The 19708-nt window shown below is 39.3% G+C and overlaps 1 protein-coding gene across 4 annotated transcripts in view; it reads left to right on the forward strand.

Moving 5' to 3' along the window:
• kank1a (KN motif and ankyrin repeat domains 1a) overlaps positions 1–19708 on the forward strand; it is a 278049-nt gene that overhangs the window by 163877 nt on the left and 94464 nt on the right. The window contains exon 1 of one of the 4 annotated variants that reach the window (XM_072281740.1): positions 468–803. The exons of the other annotated variants lie outside the window; for them this stretch is intronic. The gene's annotated coding sequence lies outside the window, so the exon portion shown is untranslated. Of the gene's footprint in view, positions 1–467; positions 804–19708 lie in introns of those variants that run through there. 4 annotated transcript variants of the gene reach the window in all.

Here is a 19708-nt window from a genome sequence, read left to right on the forward strand (position 1 = left end):
GTAATGTAGAAAAGATGTAACAAAATATGTTTCATTATTATAATTCATATAATTTGACCTGCCTGGAGTTTAACTATGTTGCATCAATAGAAATATTCATATTTCACCAAAGCTAGAAGTAAATTGAGTAGATTGTTGAGGTACTTCCTTGTTTATTGTTCCCTTTCCTGAGTCGTCACTCCAATTTTATTTAATTTTTTTCCTTCAGTTCCAGTACAAATCTTGGTTCCCTCCTTGTTTGTACATTGAAACAAAATAATCCATGACATTGAATCAAAGGAGGCATGCCATTCCAGCAGGCCAGACCAGTACTTCACCCTTATTTAACCACTAATGTTCTGTTTGAACCGGTTAATTTTCAATCCGAGGCATGTGAGATTCTGTTTGTACGACACGTGACCTAACCTGCGTGCCTGTCCCCAGACCGAAATATTAGCGACTTGCTGGCAGTTTGACTGAACTTCGGAAGGATTAACTTCTCCTTCTCACGATAACAAAAGCACTGCATTTTGATGTGTGAATTTTGGTCTTTTATGCTTTTACTTTATTTGGCTGATCAAACTTAATATTTTCCTGTGATGTTGACGTTTGAAGATCTGAAGTTACCACTTTTACTTTAATGTGGACGTGTACCTACCGGCCTTTGGTTGAGGTGTCGCTTTACAGTCATGTGATCAAAGCAGTTAATTTGGATAGGAGGTGATACCCTGATCTCAGTTTTCACTGTCTTTTGGTTGGAACGGTAACCCTGCTCCGCTGGCTATCTGTTTTCCACTGTCAGGAGTTTAGCATGACACTAACAGGTAAGACCTATTGCTTTCAAATGAATTGCACTCAATAGGTAACAGAACATGAATGGCATATGTTTACTGTCTGCGTTCGGAATCTGCCGGTTTAACTCTTGCATGTTAAATTGATAAATGAATTGTGACTGTTGTGTCACAGGCAGCTATGCTTGGGCAGGGGTACCTTCCAAGTTTTATAAATCTGTTTAACTGGGTGAAGAAAGTGTATTGACAGTACTTACTGTACTGTGATAGTTGCTGTGTTAATACCATAAGTGAGCATCTGTTTTTTCATTTATTAAAAGTATCAATCAAACATACTGTTTTAATTTGAGGGTTTTTAAAAGACAAACACACATGAACTTGGAGCAGTGTGTAATTCATAATTATCTGGAGCACTTAAATGATATCAAATAGGCAATCTCATATTAATGTTTCCATTTTTAATTTATCCAAAAATCCATCATTAAACATTTGGGTAACTTATTGTTTAGGTCTCTAATTATGCTGCCATTACTTCAGGCATTTTATTGATTGAAAGTTATTTTTTGTTAAACAATCCCTGCTAGAAAGTGTTGGAACTCTGCTTTATTAGTCTCAGATGTAATGAAAGTAATGATGATTCAAAGAATTCTGATTAACTTATTTCAAATGAACCATTAAACTGGGACTTCCTCTGGCCTGCCAGGTGGTGGTAAGAGCAAGGAGGTTCTCTTTTTTTCATTCTGGGTAACAGTAATCTTCTGGCATCATCAATAAAACAAAGATTGTCTGATCTGCACATTATATTGATATTAAGGGCCATCAGTTTGTGTATAAAATAGCTTCCTTGTTTTCTACATTGCAATAGTGATTATTCATTAAAAGTTCCTCAAGTGTAACACAGTTTGGAATATCATGAGATAATGTTAGACAGAATGTAAAAACTACACTGGCTTCAACATTAGACTTTCTGCTGGAAAGCTACTCTATGTGCTGTAAAAAAAAGCGCAGAGTTGCTGAACTTAGCAGGTTAAGTCTGAGCACCTGTGGAGGGGGAAGACAGTTGAAGGTTTGGAGGCCCATCATAATGTGCCCTATATGCACCAATCTGCTCCAGTGCATCATAGCTTTGAATTGCAATACAGCCTGAACCAAGTTTTATTGAAATATATAAGATTGAGGCATGAAAGTTGCTTCCTCTGAAAAATGAGACTAGAACGAGAGGATATGGCCTTGAAATTTGGGAAAATAGATATTGGACAAAGATGAGGAGAAACTAATTGCTTTTTCCAGTGAGTAGTGAATCTGTGGAATTCTGCCCAGGGATGCAGTAGAAGCTACCTTATCAAATAGACAGATTTTTGCAGGAGGGCAGAAAAGGCAGGAGCTGAGTCTATGGACAGATCAGCCATAATCTTGAATGGTGGAGCAGACTCGATAGGCCAAGTGGTCTACTCCTGCTCCTGTTTCTTCTGTTCGTATGGTACACCATGTTCTGTATAACTTACTATAAAACTTGCAACCTATATCCTGCAGGTGGCATATCTAATCAGATATTTTGGTTCTGTGTGTTTAATTATTCTTTCAAGTTTGACCTATAAATTTGTTCCCAATAGCATATTTGGTATGGAAAACAGATGCAACATCAGATGCTGGAATCCAATGAAAAGACAATTGCTGCAGCTACTGAAAAGGAATACATAGCCCGAAACGTTAACGGCTTTCTCTTTCCACAGATGCAGCGTGACTAACCGAGTTGTTCTAGCATTTGTTTGGTTGCTATTAGCATGTGCCCAGGTGCAAAAACTAGATGATTGTAAACCACCTTTGAGAAATGTTTTTCTGGGACTCGGTGTTGTTCTTTATGATCAAGTGATAATGAGTTTGCAGTATTTGCTGCTAAGTATCCAGAGGCAATGGCTAAAACAGGGAAATCGTGTGTTTTCAGTAATATTTGAATATAAAATAGCAGAGATACTGAATATGTACAAGATTTGCTTGTATGTGCTTAAAGTAATCCTATTCTGGAACCATTTGCAGAATGGAAATTCGAGCATTTGGTGTCACCCAACAGGTAAGATTATAAAAATTTAGTGGTTAAAATCAATGGTGCATATTCACAAATGTAATCAGAAATTCCAAGTCAAATTTTCATTTATATACATGTTTTTAACACTGGTCTTTATGCACCATTAGTCACCTAGCATTGTTGCTTCTGCAGCAACACATGCTCATCCTGTCGTTTGCCTTGAACCCACCAGTCACCTTTGTTGGCTCTCTCTAACTTAATCCCATCCTCTACTTCCCTCTCCTCCATTATCAACACCGAGCTTTGGTCACCCTCTCCTAGTATTAACTATGCAATTATTCTTTAATTTCCATTGTAACGGCCTTTGGGAAAGCTTTGAAAACAGCACTATATATAATGAGATTTTAAAAAGACAATATCTTGGAAGTACTCAGAAGATCAGGCAGCATCTGTGGGGCAAGTGAAAAACTGAGTTAACTGTACAGATTGACGGAACAGAGCAGGTCAGATACAAGCTGGAAAGGCTGGCTCGTTGAGTAAGATGAGGTACTGTCCCTCAAGCTTGCATTGGGCTCTGTTGGAATAGTTTATGAACATCGCGAAGTCAAAGGTGGGCAGAAATAGGAAATGTATCCGGAAGCACGAGGCCACCCTTATGGACTGCATGAAACAGGTTTCCAATGGACGTTTGAGATCATAGCCTCTAACAACTTGTATGTTGCAATCAACCTGTCTCCACCACTTCCACTGGCAGCTCGTTCCACACTCACCATCCTCTGAGTGAAAAATTTCCCCCTCAGGTCCCCTTCAGTATTTGACCTTTCACCCTTAACTTGTGATCTCTACTTCTTGTCTTACCTAAGCTCAGTGGAAAAAGCCTGCTTGCGTTTATCTTGTCTGTACCCCTCATATTTTTGTACACCTCTATTAAAATTTCCCCTCATTCTCCTACGATCCATGGACATCCTTGTAAGTTTTCTCTGTACTCTTTCAATCTTGTTGGTAGCTTTCCTGTTAGTAGGTGACCAGAACCCAATGCAGTACTCCAAATTTAGTCCCACCAATGTCTTACAGAAATTCAAAATACATACCAAATGTTCTTTAGGGAAGGAAATTTTCCCTCATTATACTGACTAACTCTGACTTGTACCCAATCCACATGGTTGACTCACAAATGCCCTTTGAAAAGATCTGGCAGGCCACTCGGTGGTACCGTTACAGGTACGGGGGATGGACAATAAATGGTAGCAATAAAATAAATCAATTTTTAAAAAATTATTTTTATACATGTGCTAGATATAACCTTTGGCTTGAGTTAGGTTTTAATATTAGATATCTTAAAGAACAGTACAAAAATGGCATCATGAAACTGCTGACAGATGTGTTTGGCTGCATCTAGTGCAGGGCGGTTGACACACTTCAGCTGCTGCTATAAACTTAAAAGCCTTAATTATTTACCCAAGTTCATTTTTCATGTTCTGACAGTCATCAATTTGGAAAAGTTAATTACCCTCTATAAATGAGCCTGAATTGAGGTCAGACTAACCTCGAACTATGGAAAGAAAACCATGTGATCTGGTATTAGATTGACATTTGAAAACTGTACAATGGTGTGCAACGTGTTTGAATGGGGTATGTCTGCTGTGGGTTTGGTGTTGTATGTGAGTAGAAATTGTAATTTCAGTTCAAGTTTGATGCTTTACCACTTAGTTTCAAATGTACCATAAGTAGATGCTGTACTAGATAGAGTATGGTTAAAAGGTGCATGTATATAATTTTCTATGTATAGCAGACATTAATAAGTCAGTTATGGGTTATTATTACATACATGTCCATTTCCTACACAATTTTTCCCTGATCTTGAGGCAGCCTTCCATCATCTTCCCTAACTGTTTTTGGGAACTTGTAGCTTCTGCAGACAATGTGTGTTGAATGTCCAAAGTTCCGCTGTTGTGCACTGTCTTTGCCCAAACGTCAACTGTTTATTCCTATCCATAAATGCTGCCTGACCTGAGTGAACTCCTCCATCATTTTGTGTTACACTGTAAAGAATTATTCCCAGATATATATTTGTGTAATATCGTACAATTTGACCATTTGTTTATTGGCACTTAGAAATGTGATTGAATTCTGAACCCGGAGAGATTTGAGTTCAAATCCCAGTGCATTGGAATGTGTGCAACACACGCAGAATGCTGGAGGAACTCAGCAGACCAGGCAGCATCTATGGAAAAAAGTACAGTCAACATTTCGGGCAGAGTGTGTGACTTTTTTAAAATTCAGGTTTATAGCACCACTGTGCAACATGTAATTCTGTTTTCTACATTTATTATTTAACGGGCAACTTTGTGTGTGTGTGTTCATCATGTGTTATTTCAATCTACCTTATTTTTGCATTGTGCTTCAGAACACCAGAATTTTGCTTGTAGTTTGTGTTTATCATCCCCAACTTGTGCGTTATAAATAGCGTATTTTCAATACTGCTTAAAAGTCAGTACTTAACATCTGTATATCCAAGATGTAGGAATTGGAGAGTGACTTTTATCGTAGCAAGTGACGGGGAAAAAAAAGTGTTTGAAAATAGAAGCAGGAATAGGCTGTTCAGCACTTCAAGACAGCTTTGCCATTGAGCACGTCACAAGTGATTATCTGGATCAATACCATATTCCTGCTCTCTCCTCAATGCTTTGTGTGTGTTTTTGCACCTAAAAGTTTATCTCCTCCTCAAAATCTTCATCAACTTTTTCTCTACAAAGTCCTAACTCTCTTCGCCTGTAAGTCTAGACTACAACTGTTGACCTAAGCACCCTGGCCAGGGCAAACATCCTCGTGGCATCCAGTGTCTCTAAACCTGTTGGAATTTTGTAAGTTTCATTTACATTCTTTCACAACTTTTGAAGTTATAATGATTGCAAACCTAGTTCACGTGATCTCTCTCCACACAGAGAAACAGGCCCTTCAGCCTGAGGTGTCTGTGATGACCAAGTAACTATCTATGCGAACTCCATTTACCAGCAGTTCACCTGTAGCCTACTAGGCACTGGCAATTCATCTACTCACCTAGATGTCCCACCATTCCAGGAATTTATCTGGTGAACCTTCACTGCTCCTATTCTAAAGCATATTTCCTTCCTTGTGTTCATCGTTCATTATGTGCCATGTCATATGATGACCATGAACATTCCAGACCATGATTATTCTTGGCAAATCTTTTTTCAGAAGTGATTTGCCATTGCCTCCTTCTGGGCGGTGTCCTTACAAGACGTGTGACCCCAGCCATTATCAATACTCTTCAGAGGTTGCCTGGCATCAGTGGTCATGTAACCAGGACTTGTGATGTGCACCAGCTGCTGAAACAACCATCCACCACTTGCTCTCATGGCTTCACCTGACCCTGTTCGGGGCACTAAGTGGGTACTACACCTTGCCCAAGGGTGACCTGCAGGCTAGCAGAGGGAAGGAATGCCTTACACCTCCTTCGGTAGAGACGTAGCTCCATACCGCCACCCATTTTTAATGTATGAGACCAAAACTGCACTCAGTATTCCCTGTAATTGTATTTGCATCATGTGATCTCACGAAGAAATATAATTGTAGCACAGCTTTGCTCCTTACATGACTCTTCTTTCTATGAAGGCCAGCATTCTATTTGACACAGTGATCATGTGCTTTTCCAGCATGTTTGCTTTCAGCGAGTTTGTGACAAGGATGATGACAATATACAACACCTTTTGTTTTTACTACTTTTGTCTGTTATATTACACCTGCTACTTCTAAATGCTGCATTACATTCAAAAGCATTTAAACTTGAATGTTGCCTATTGAGTAAATTTATAAATGTCAACATAAATTGTGGCTGTGACGCAGTTTTATAAAATGTCTCTGGAAGTTCATTTCTGTTAGATCTTAAACATGTTCACAGAAATTTTACACAATACAGTGTGGTCCTTGCTTTTTTTTAAACTGTCAGGCAAAACTTGTGCCCTCTATTTGGAGGAATATTGTTAAGAGCTTATTATTTGCAAAACATTATTAACGGCCGAGGCTGTTATAATGAAAATGATTGGTTCACAAATGTGCTTAATCTTCTGTAATTGTATTTCTGTCATTGGGAAGTTTAGCAAAATATTTACACCCACAAGAATGACCAGGATAAAAGTAATTTTGACATTTTTCAGTAGTAGTATTGGAGACAGATGTGAAATGATTTCCACAGCCATTGAGTGCATCACACATGATGGTCTATACATTACCTCTGAGCCATTTGGGAAGCAACCTATTCCATAAGGCATAGGAGCAAAATTGGGCCATTTGGTCCTTCAGTTTGCTGCACCATTCCATTGTGGCTATTATACTATCCCTCTCAAACTAATTCTCCTGCCTTCTCCCTGTAACCTTTTATACCTTTTCTAATCAAGAACCTATCAAACTCCGCTTTGAATATACCCAGTGACTTGGCCTCCATGGCCATCTGTGACAATAAATTCTACAGATTCCCCACCCTCTGGCTAAAAAAAACTTCTCTTCATCTCTGTTCTAAAGGGACATCGATCTATTCTGAGGCTGTTCCCTCTGGTCCTAGACTCTTTCTCCCCCACCCCCCCCCCTCCCCCAAAACTATAGGAAACACCCTCTCGACATCCACTTTACCTGGGCCTTTCAATATTTGATAGGTTTCAATGAGATCCCCCGCGTTCTTATAAACTCCAGTGAATACAGGCCAAGGGCCATCAAATGTTCATCATACATTAACCCTTTCATTCTTGGCAACATTCTTGTGAACCTTGTGTGGGCTCTCTCCAGTGCCAGGACATCCTTTCTTGGATAAAGAGCCCAAAACTGCTCACAATACTCCAAATGTGGTCTGACCAATGCCTTATTAAGCCTCATCATTACATCCTTGCTTCTATATTCTTGTCCTCTTGAAATGAATGGTGTTATTATGTTTACCTCTCATACCACAGACTCAACTTGCAAGTTAACCTTGAAGGAATTCTGCATGAGGACTCCCAAGTCTCTTTACACATCTGCTTTCTGAATTTGCTCCGGTGCTACTAAATATGGTTTATTTAAATATCTAAGAATCCATATACAAGGCAATAGTAGGTACAGAAAGAAGAAAATGGGGTGTAGAAGTGTGAAATATGGGAGCAGGAATAGGCTATACTATCCTTAAAGTGTGCTTCACCATTCATTATCATCACTGCTTTTATGTCTTGTCCACTTTCTCACACAAGCTTTCATACCTTTTGATTCCTTTAGTATTTAAAAACTCTGAACCTAACTACTGAGTATTCAGAGCTGTCCAGGTTGAAAATTTCAATGGTTTGGAGCTTTTAGGAAAAGTTCTCCTCATCTCAGACTTTAATAACTGACCTTGATATCCTGACAATCAAGATAGAGGAAACATCCAATCTATCTTCAATTTCCTAATCTTCCACATCTCTGTGATTACTTCAAAGTAAAATTTATTATCAGAGTGCATACATGTCACCACATACAATCTTGAGATTCTTTTTCTGCGGGCATACTTGTGAAATCTATAGGACTAACTGTAAACAGGATCTGTAAAGTGTAAACATCAGGAACTGTAAACATACTGTGCAAATGCAGATAATAAATAACAATCAATAACGAGCACGAAATAACAAGATAAGACTCTTTAAATGAGTGTAGTTATCTCCTTTTGGTTAAGAGCCTGATGGTTGAGGGGTAGTAACTGTTCTTGAACGTGGCGGTGTGAGTCCTGAGGCACTTGTATCTTCTACCTGATGGCAGCAGCGAGAAAAGAGCCTGGCCAGGGTGGTGAGGTTCCCTGATGATGGATGCTGCTTTTCCACAGCAATGTTTCATGTAGCTGTGCTCAATGGTTGGGAACGTCTTATCCATGATGCACTGGGCTGAATCCACGACCTTTTGTAGGATTTTCCACGCAAAGGCATTGGTGTTCTCATACCAGGCCGTAATGCAGCCAGTCGGCACTTTTTCCACCTCACATCTAGAGAAGTTTGCTAAGTTTTTTGATGACATGCCAAATTGCCACAGGTTCCTGAAGATGTAAAGGTGCTGTTGTGCTTTCTTCATAAATATGTTTATATGATGGGTCCAGGACAGGTCCTCTGAGATGGTGACACCCATGAATTTGAAGTTACTGACCCTCTCCACCTCAGATTATTGGCTTATGGACCTTTGGTTTCCTTCTCCTGAAGTCTACAATCAGTTCCTTGGTCTTGTTAATGTTAAGTGAAAGGTGGTTGTTATGACACTACTCAGGCAAATTTTTCAAGCTCCCTACTCTGTGCTAATTCATCACCACTTTTGATATAGCCCACGACAGTGGTGTTATCAGCAAATTTGTATATGGTGTTGGAGCTGTACTTAGCCACCCAGTCACAGGTGAAAAGTGAGTAGAGCAGGGAGCTAAGCACACATCCCTGTGGTTCTCCTGTAAGGAACTCTGCATGAGGGCTCCCATAAACTCCAGTGTTTGGAAGCCATTTTTCCTCCGTACCTCTTCATAGAATAATCTCCGTATCCTGACAATTGGCCAAGTGAACCAAAATTGACTCTGAGGTGAACGGATCCTCCTTCAGATATTTGAACTAAAAATGGGCCCACTACTTCAAAGTGGGTCTCACCAAAAGCCCTATGTAGATTTAGCAGGATTTCCTTTCTTTTGTAGTCCAATTTCTTTACAATCTTGTCATTTTAAGTTTACTTTCTTGCTGTTTTTAATGCCTTTTTAAAAATCTTCCTACCAAAGTCAATAATTTTATATTTATCCCTAGACATTCCATCAGTCATTACCATGCCCATTATCCTCTAGTAACCTTTACCTACATATCTCAACATTTCTACTTTCTCCTTGCAACTCTTTGGTTCTTCCTAACTTTGTTATCAACAAGTCTTGTGAATTAAAATGATAGTCTCTCCTGTGCAAGCTAACTACCAAGTCATCCTTGTGTCTCCAGTGGAAAGAGTTCACTTACAGACAAAACCCAATAGGACGTGACTGAGGGTGACCCTTTTCCCTCTTCTGTAAGAATGGAGGAAAACAGTAAAACTTCACTAATCCACCATACTTAGGACTTTGGTGCCAGACTAACAGATTTTCTAGGCTGAGAGAATATATGGCTATTAATTGGATATTTTAAATTATATCAATATATTCATACATTTATAATACAGAATGCAAATTGACATTTTCACAAGTTAGGTCATTCCATTATTTAAGATTAACATGTTTATTTTCCATTTACCAACTTGAATTGTATGTTGGGGTTAAATGCAATTATTGTGTACAATGGCAGGAGGACACTGAATAGTAGCTCTCCCCTGCTGGGCCTCTGCAGGATTTTGGAAAATCAATAACTTGTTTACAATCTCATAATTTTAGTTTAAAATGTGATCCTTACTGTCCAGGATGCAGTTTGAGGACAGAAGTAGCACTTGTTGCTAAACTAAAGGTTTAGTATGTCACTTGTACTGTGTCAGCTAGCATCGACCAGCAAAAAGGAAGGATAGTTGTTGGGGAAAGACAATTTTATCAAATCCCCACAAGGAAGAATGTGCAAGTTAAAGGTAGTTTGGAATACTTTTTAAACATTGCTTATATGCCATTTTACACATCTATGATGTTCAACAGTAGAGATTACAAGTGATTGCAAATCTGAGTTGATGGAATAATCTAGATATTTTATGCTCATTTCTTCAGCAGTGGCAGAAAATGAAGCATTTTCGTGCTCAATTTGTGTCCCACCCTTTCAGAAACGGTCTAATTATATACAAAGGCATTTTCATTCCTTTGCTGATTTCATGATTATTTTGGTCTGTCTTATAAAGAATTTTGATCTTGTATTCATTAAGTTTATTTCACTTCTTGCCTCTCAATAGCACAACAGTATACTTGTGTAGTAACCATAAGGGAAATCAATGAAATAGCTTTGAGAGGAGTGAAATTGTTTATTCCTGTTCATCTGACAAATCTAACTTCACAATGCACACAGGTTGAAACTCATTCCAGGCTTGGCCGTGTGCGAGCAGGTCTAAGCTTTCTGCTGAAAATAACACCTGGCTGCGGTTCTGTCTTGCATAAGAAACTTCTGGTTTGCGCTCTGATTAAGTTATTGAATTCAGAAGATTTATGATAATTATGCATTCCTTTGTGAATTCCATTCTTGCAACAAACAGCATGAAGGTATTTGTCATAGTGTGTTTGAGCAAGAAATCTTTGCCTTTCGCAAATCAAGTGATGTGATTTAGTTTTGGGTTATCGAAATCCATCTACCTTTCTTTGCTTTGTTCTTCTGAAGCTGGTATTAGTTTCTGTGCTGAGGGTCCAGTTAAACCATTTTTATTTGCCATCCTCTTGCAAGTAAATTATCTCTCCATAAAAAGGTAGGAGTTGTTATGAGACTGCAGATGCTGGTACTTAGAGCAACACACAAGGTGCCGGAGGAGTTCAGCAGGTAAGGCAGGAGTCACTGTTTTGGGTTATGGTTAGATGAAGATTCTCAATAACAAAGGGTCATGACCCCATTTGGGTGCCACTTTGGCATAACCGTTTGTACAATGCCATTACAGCTCAGGGTGTCAGAGTTCACTAGCGACATCATTTGTCAGGAGTTTGTACGTTCTCCTTGTGGACATGTTCGTTTCTTCCGGCTTCTCTGATTTCCTTCCACAGTCGAAAGATGTACCAATTAGTAGGTTAATTGGTCACTGTAAATTGTCCCGTGGTTAGGCTAGGGTTAAATCGGTAGGTATCCGGCATTGCGGCAAAAAGTTCCCGGGGGCTTATTCTGCACTGTATCTCTAAATATAAATAAGAAATAAATTTTCCTCCGTAGGTGCTGCCTGACTCCCTGAATTCCTTCAGCGCCTCCAGACTGTTTTATGTTAATTTCCAAGTTACTTTCTTGAAACATGTCCTTTATGACAATCATTTATCAAATTATTTATTTTTTCTCCAGAGAATATGCCATTACCTTATTGAAAGCTCCTTTTAAGCTTGCAGATGACATGCAAATTGATGGAGTTGTGGATGGTGAGGAAGGTTGTCAAAGGGTACAGAGTTTGGAAACTTGGAAGGAGAAATGGCAAATAGAGTTTAATCCAGACTAAGGTGAGGTGTTGAGCTTTACGAATCAAATGCAAGAGGGAAGTATACAATGAAGAAGCATTGGCATACAAGGTACAAGTCCACAGGGTCTGAAAATAGCGACACAAGTAGATAGGTTGGTATCAAAGACATACCAGAGATTGTTTTCTGTAGCGTGTTGGAGACTGAGGGTGCCCTGATCAATGCATTGTTCTGCTGTAGTGTGCGTTTCCATAACCGTAATTGATGAATTAGGGAGCACTGTTTGTATAACATGGGCTGAATTGGTGATACCACAATTTCAATTGAGAACTACAGATCTACTTAAAAATTACTTTGGATATTGACAGGCAAGAATAAACCTGGACCTGGTGGAATGCACCCTCGGGTTCTGAAGGAAGTAGCTGGAGAGTTTGCAGAGGCATTAACAATGATCTTTCAAGATTCAATAGATTCTGGCATTGTACTGGATGACTGGAAAATTGCAAGTGTTACTCCGTTATTTAAGAAGGGTGGGAGGCAGCAGGAAGGAAACTATATACATCTTAGCCTGACATAAGTGGTTGGAAAGTTGTTAGAATCAATAGTTAGGGATGAGGCACATGACAAGATAGGCCAAAGCCAACATGGTTTCCTGAAAGGAAAATCCTGCCTAACTAACCTACTGCAGTTTTTTAAGGAAATTACAAGCAGGGTAGACAAAGGAGATGCAGTGGATGTGGTGTACTTGAATTTTCAGAAGGGCTTTGATAAGGTGTCACACATGAGGTTGCTTAGCAAGATAAGAGCCCATGGAATTACAGGGAAATTACTAGCATGGGTGGAGAATTGGTTGATCGGCAGAAAGCAAAGAGTAGGAATAAAGGGATCCTATTCTGGCTGGCTGCCGGTTACCAGTGGAGTTCCACAGGGATCGCTGTTGGGACCACTGCTTTTTACAATGTACGTCAATGATTTGGACTATAGGATTAATGGATTTGTGGCTAAATTTGCCGATGATATAAAGATAGGTGGAGGAACGGGTTGTGTTGAGGAAACAGTCAGCCTGCAGAGAGACTTGGATAGTTTAGGGGAATGGGCAAAGAAGTTGCAAATGAAATATAATGTTGGAAAGTGTACGGTCATGCACTTTGGTGGAAGAGATAAATGGCCAGACTATTATTTCTATGGAGAGAGAATTCAAAATGCAGAGATGCAAGAGAACTTGGGAGTCCTTGTGTAGGATACCCTAAAGGTTAACCACCCAGAAAGGAGGGTGTGAAGATGGCAGATGCAATGTTGGCATTCATTTCTAGAGGTATAGAATATAAGAGCAGGGATGTGATGTTGAGGCTTTATAAGGCACTCGTGAGACCACACTTGGTGTATTGTGTGCAGTTTTGGGCTCCTTATTTTAGAAAGGATATACTGACATTGGAGAGTGTTCAGAGAAGATTCACAAGAATGATCCCAGGAATGAAAGGGTTACCGTATGAGGAACGTCTGGCAGCTCTTGGGATGTATTCTCATAGAAGCATTCTGAATGTTAAAAGGACTAAACAGATTAGATATGGCAAAGTTATTTCTCATGGTAGGGGAGTCTAGGACAAGAGGGCATGACTTCAGGATTGAAGGACGTCCTTTTAGAACTGCGTTGCGGAGAAATTACTTTAGTCAGAGGGTGGTAAATTGGTGGAATTTTTTGCCATGAGCGGCTGTGGAGGCCAAGTCATTGGGTGTATTTAAGGCAGAGATAGATAGGTTCTTGATTAGCCAGGGCATCAAAGGGTATGGGGTGAAAGCAGGGGAGTGGGGATGACTGGAAAAATTGGATCAGCCGTGATTGAATGCTGGAGCAGCCTCAATGGGCCGAATGGTCTACTTCTGCTCCTATATCTTATGGTCTTTTGGTCTTAGTAAAAGGCTGTTTTCACGTAACATTCCTGCAGTAATCATGTGCCATTGTTCCTTAAGAACACAGGTTGCCAGTTTCACTGCAGGAGGAGGGAGTTGACAAGCAATTGCTTCTTTTGATCATTGTACATATCTGATTTATTTAACAATGTAGTATGGTGCCTTTTAATATTTTAGTTTGCAGTATAAAGTAAACCTGGTTATTAAAAATGCCTTTTTTTTAAAAAAAATCCTTCAAAGAAAGTAACTGTTACTCTGAAATTGAAATTTTAGTCCCTAACCATCTCCCCCCACCCCCCCCATTTCTTTCCCTCTCGACCCAATGGACTATTTTGTAATTAATTTTCTATAAAAATGAGATTTCTTAGTTGTGTGAATTTCATATTATAACAGAGCTACCTGTACATATAAAATTGAGGTATAGGTGAAAGATTTTGGGTGTTTTGAAATTATCAAAATATAGTGAATTTTAACTCAAATGAGAAGTATTCAGTTCTTAATGTGAATCACAAGCAGTAATCACTTTGACAGCTTTCTAAGCAAACAGTACTGTCTGCAGAGCACATGCGTTTGCTGGGAACGGATTGCTCAAGAGAGGTGGTTTTTAAAGTGAAGTGACTATAATACGTGCTAGTATGCATCAGCTAAATGTGAGACTGTGACCTGACTACTTCAAACCAGACATCTATGGCTAAGTTATTTTACACTGTTGTGACAGAGTTCAAAAAAGTTTGTGGAACAAACTGATCTCATGTTCTCTCCTTATTTATTGCTATTTATTTATATTTGCATTTGCAGTCTGTTGTGTTCTGCACTCTGGTTGATCTTTCATTGATCCTGTTAAAGTTACTATTCTATAGATTTGCTGAATATGCCTGCAGGAAATTAAATCTAGGGGATTTATATGGTGACATATATGTACTTTGATAATAAAATTTACTTTGAACTTTTTTTTTGAACTTTGATATTGTGACTCGCCACATCAAACATGGTCATTGACATACTTGCTCAATCAACAGTTGGAATGTTTGTGTACTCAGAAAGTCAGCCCTCACGGCATTAACTTTGGATATCTGGATTCTCTGTTCTCAGCTTTTAGACCATCCTTGTGAATTAGTTAGCCCCAGCAAAGGTCTTTGAACATTGAGAGGTGTCTCCCTTTGTAGATATGAATGGAAGCATTCTCAGACTTGGTAAATAGTGCCATTGTAGCTATTGAAATTGTATTAAATCATTTGCTGTTACTTTTGATCTTAAAACTAACAAGGCCATGTGCTTTGAGGGGATCTCCAGAAAGATGATGTCTGCTGGTCCAGCATTTCAATCAGATAGTCCACAGTCACCACAGTATAGGGTAGGTAGTTGATCATCTTTCCTGGGTGGAAATGTGAATCTGAATGCATAGGTTTAAGGCAAGAAGATAATTAAAACAAGATGTGTGAGGGAAGCCAGTACTGTGCAGCTAAGGGAGGTGTTAGATTGGCCTTATGATCAACACTGACACTGTGGAATGAAGGGCTTGTTCTATATCTGATCTTTGGCATCTTTAACATTCCTAGTTGAATGAAAAATAAAAAGAGAAAAAAATTGGATGCTGCTTGAAAAATGAGATGGGTGATAAAGTGACCATATGTCAGATGATATCTAGTTCCTGTTACAAAGCTCCTTTATTGACAAATTTTTGGCTCTCACCTTCTGTGTCCATACCAACCAGTCATGCAAAAACCATATGGCTGCATTCAAAGACAATGTTTAGAAGAAAGTGAGCTCTTATATTGACTCAACAGCTAAGCAACAGTAAATCCTACATTACTACTGTAGTTATGTTTGTAACATGCTGCCAGTCTTTCGTGTAAAACTATTACATGCTCACTGAATCAAGCCCAAATGGATCATGAGCTTCCTTACTAACAAGCCTGTCCATCAGTATTGAATTGTATTGACTTTATTACTTCATATACATGAGGAGCAAAAATCTTTGTTATATCTCCATCTACATGTGCTATTTATAGTAATTTATAATAAATAGTATGTACAACAGGACAGTCAATGTAACACAGAAATAAAATTGTATCAGCATGAATTACAGGTCCACAATCCCTTATCCAAGATCCTTGGGGCCAGTTGCATTTCAGAATTCAGAATTTTTCGGATTTCAGACCCCTCCCCCCAATACCAAAAAAACACGTACTGTATGCTCAAGTCCCTTATTTAACCTGTCTCAGTGCGGTGGACTTTAGGACCCGGTGACGCACCAAACCTACGCATATCCTCTCGTATACTTTAAATCCTCTCTAGATTACATATAATACCTAATACAATGTAAATGCTATGTAAATAATGGTTATACTGTATTATTTAGGGAATAATGACAAGAAATTTTGTTTCCAACAAAAACATAAAAATATACAGCTTCAAACAAACTGAATCAAACACATGGTAAATGACTTATTGGAATACATATAGACTGTCACTGTCACTGCCACTATAAAATTCCAGTAACTTGTCTTTCTGTTTATTTAAATCATATACAGTGGTAGTTTCGGCATTATTTTCTTCAGTAAGATGCCACACAGACACACCACGATCAAGCTTCTGCAATAACTCCACTTTCTGTGTTATTGATAATGATGAACGTTTCCTTCTCTCTTTCTCATTGTTACCCATAGGGTATCTGCAGCTCTTTTTGACATTTTCACAGTGAAATTAAACACAAAGTCAACAGTGAACACAAAATATCAGCGAACAGCAAATGCACGTGTAACCAGTATGAGCGCTGAGCCACAAATAACGTCTAGCGGCCTCTGCTAGTGCTGCCACATCACACCTGAGTGACATCAGCTGTTGGCGAAAAAAAACTTTGGTTTTTGGAGCTTTTTGGATTTCAGAATTTTGGATAATCTGATGGCCTGGTGGAAGTTGTTGTCCCGGAGCCTGTTAGTCCTGGCTTTTGTGCTGTGTTACAGTTTCCCAGATGGTAGCAGTTAGAACAGTTTGTGGTTGGGGTAACTCTGGTCCCCAATGATCCTTCGGGTCCTTTTTACTCACGTGTCTTTGTAAATGTCCTGAATAGTGAGAAGTTCACATCTACAGATGTGCTGATCTGTCCGCACCACTCTCTGCAGAGTCCTGCGATTGAGGGAAGTACAGTTCCCAGATCAGGCAGTGATGCAGCCAGTCAGGATGCTCTCAATTGTGCCCCTGTAGAAAATACTTAGTGTTTTGGGGTCCACACCAAACTTCTTCAACTGTCTGAGGTGAAAGAGTGGCTGCTGTGCCTTTTTCACCACGCAGCATATGTACAGACCATGAGAAATTCTCAGTGATGTATATGCCGCGGAATATAAAGCTGTTCGCCCTCTCAACCCCAGATCCATTGATGTCAATAGGGGCTAGCCTGTTTCCATTCCTCCCATAGTCCACATCAGCTCCTTTGTTTTTGCAACATTGAGGGAGAGATTGTTTTCTTGACAGCACTGTGTCAGGGTGATGACTTCTCTGTGGGCTGCCTCATTATTATTTGAGATTAGGCCAATCAGTGTAGTGTCATCAACAAATTTAATTAGCAGATTGGAGTTGTGGGTGGCAACACAGTTATGGGTATACAGAGAGTAAAGGAGGGGGCTTAGTACACAGCCCTGAGGGGCACCTGTGTTGAGGGGCAGAGGTGAGGGATCCCACTCTTACCACCTGCTGGCAATCTGACAGGAAGTCCAGGATCCATCTACACAAGGCAGGTTGAAGGCTTCTCGCTGAGCCTGGAGGGGATTATGGTGTTGAATACTGAACTGTAATTCAAGAGCAGCATTCTATACCAGTGGATTTGCTTCCCACTGCCACACTCCAAAAAAGGTTTTTTTTACTGTTCCTCATCTGTATTTGACTCCTGGGTGTTAGGTGTTGCCAGCTTTCACTGTGTTCTGACTGCCCCCACATCACCAGCTGGATTGCTGTTTTCAGCACTCTGATGTCAAACTGTCCAGCTTTCAATGAACTTCACCTTCATCTTCCTTTCTCAAACATTTCTAACCCACCTCTTCAAATATGCTTCTCAAACAGAGAATATATTATTAGATTTGATGTCCAAGATTGCACAAAGAAAGGTAAATCAAGAGTTCTAATGTCAGCCAACCACTATATAATTAGAGCTCCCCATTAGTGAGCCCATTGATTCCCGAGTTCTGCCTGAAATGACCCTTGTATTGCGTTTCTTTGGGTAACAGAGGCAAGAACTTGGGAATTACTAGAAAACATTTCCATGATTAAAGTCTTTCTTTCCCTTAGTAGATTTTTATTCATCTATTAGGAAGGTATTTGGCAGGTACCACAGTAATATAGATGGCACTTTGAATAACATTCAAATGATGTTGCATTGCTACATTTGTGATTTCTCATTATCATAATTAGAGTGCTGTACTTTCATTTTAAATGAGAAGGTTGGGAATCCAAAGGTGCAGCAAATTTAAAATATTGAAGCAAGTAATGTAAAAACTTGATTTTATGTCAGAAATCTGAAAAGATCATATCCTCTATCCCTTCATGGTATTAATACAAAATTAATTTTTGAATTTGATCCAGCATTAGAATGCCTTGTCATCTCATTTTCAAGGAGTAAATAATTGATAGTAGCCATTACAGTTCACTAGTGTACCCATTTCCCATATTTGCATTCAGGGCTCCCGACATGAATAACAGAGTTAAAAGAACATTCCTATGAGTTCGTAGGTTTGCCGTTACATAGAAACAAATCAAACTTAAAATAATAAGCATGAACCTACTGGCAATTGAAAGCTTATGTTAAGTGAGCATCCAAATAAAGGCTTAATTGGCAGTGCAACTTACGTTGAAATGTCTTTATACTTTTGAATTTGATGAAATGGTTTAAACTTGTGTAGAGTTAGTGTTAAGCGTGACCAGTATAGATATAGGTATACAGTGTAGTGTGGAATTCAACTCTGTTTATGCCAGCAAGTATTTAACAGCTTGTATTCTGTTCAACTTGCATAAATTAGACGTTCTGTCTCTTAATGAGCACTGAACTGATATACTTTAAAATTTCATGAAACATGACTTTAGACTTACAAAGCAGAGGGAGTGTGGCGTTTGATCAGGAAATCATGAGATCGGAGGTTACAAGATTGGAGATGTGGCTCATGGTCTGATCGTTTAGCTGTTAATTTGGTCCTTGTTTTTGGGGGCAGCGCAGTAGCATAGCATTTAGGGTAATATGATTACAACGCCACGGAGCCGGGTTCAATTCTGCCGATGCCCGTGAAGAGTTTGTACCTTGTCCCTGTGACCGTGTGGGGTTCCTACCGTACTTCAAATTCGTAACTGGTTCAGAGTTTAAAGTAGATTTCTTATCAAAGTATGTATGTCACCATACTCTAAGCTGGGATACATTTTCTTGGTAAGTTAACTGGTCACATGGGTGTATTTGGGTGGTGTGGGCTCATTAGGTCAGAAGGGCCAGTTACTGTGCTGTGTCTCCAAATAAATAAACTCAAGTAGTTCCTGTTGCTCATTGTTCAGCAAGTGAAAAAGGGATAATCTTGGAGATTATAGACTGGTGAGTCTCATGTCACTGGTAGGGAAGCTATTGGAGAATACTCTTGGGGTTAGAATTGATGAGCATTTGGAAAAGCATGACTTAATTGGAGACCGTCAGCATGATTTAGTGATGGGAAGTAGAGCAGTTGATGCCGTTTACCTGGATTTTAGTGGAACACTTGACTAAGTATCACATGGTAGACTCATCAGAAGATAACAGTACCAAGGACCATGTGAATTGACTGTTTAGATTCAGAATTGGCTTCTCCATTGAAGTGTCCTTTGTTCTACCATAGCCTCCAGTGTGTTCAATTTGACTCCTATAACAAAGCTAGCCTTTCTAATCAGTTTATTGAGCCTGTTGGCATC

The sequence above is a fragment of the Mobula birostris genome, chromosome 17 (genome assembly GCF_030028105.1).
Source record: "Mobula birostris isolate sMobBir1 chromosome 17, sMobBir1.hap1, whole genome shotgun sequence".
Classification (NCBI taxonomy): domain Eukaryota; kingdom Metazoa; phylum Chordata; class Chondrichthyes; order Myliobatiformes; family Myliobatidae; genus Mobula; species Mobula birostris.